Genomic DNA, 475 nt, shown 5'->3' on the forward strand with positions numbered 1-475 from the left:
GACGATGCTTTGGAAAACCCAACAGTATTACCAAGGGGGCTAAATGGCATTTTGTCACGATGGTACACACCCCTCTGTGCCCACTGGATCTGTTGAATGGTTCAGGGGCATCTGGGCTCCTTTGGGGCGGGTGGAGGGAAGTGGCTCTGGGCGAATGCTCTCCAAAAGTTGGGATATCGTGTCCACCCAGAGAGCTGCCAATTAAGGAAGGGACTTTGAGGGGGGCAGGGAAGGAGGGGATTTTTGAGTCTCGTCACGTCCGTGTTAGTCTCCTCCCTCTGAACACTTTTTGCCAGCTTTGTAAGTCTCACTCTGTATCGTTGCAGGTAAGATTGCACAGTTTGTGTTTTTGCGCTGCTTGGGGGCGGGGGTTAAGCAAAATATCGGAAAGTTGGAGCTGTTCTTGATGCTCTTGTTTGGTTTAAAATTGCACCCCCTCCCCACCACCCCAGGGGAGAGCAAAGCCACCCTCCCT

General features: G+C 52.4%; 1 protein-coding gene across 1 annotated transcript in view; it reads left to right on the forward strand.

Annotated features, from left to right (window-relative positions):
- The first annotated feature begins 215 nt into the window (after positions 1–215).
- LOC109926608 (beta-1,4-galactosyltransferase 3) overlaps positions 216–475 on the forward strand; it is a 6,762-nt gene continuing 6,502 nt past the window's right edge. Inside the window, exon 1 of the mRNA XM_048621258.1 lies at positions 216–326. The gene's annotated coding sequence lies outside the window, so the exon portion shown is untranslated. The remainder of the gene's footprint in view (positions 327–475) is intronic.

This window comes from Rhincodon typus, unplaced genomic scaffold, assembly GCF_021869965.1.
Source record: "Rhincodon typus isolate 14 unplaced genomic scaffold, sRhiTyp1.1 hic_rhity00000299, whole genome shotgun sequence".
Taxonomy (NCBI): Eukaryota; Metazoa; Chordata; class Chondrichthyes; order Orectolobiformes; family Rhincodontidae; genus Rhincodon; species Rhincodon typus.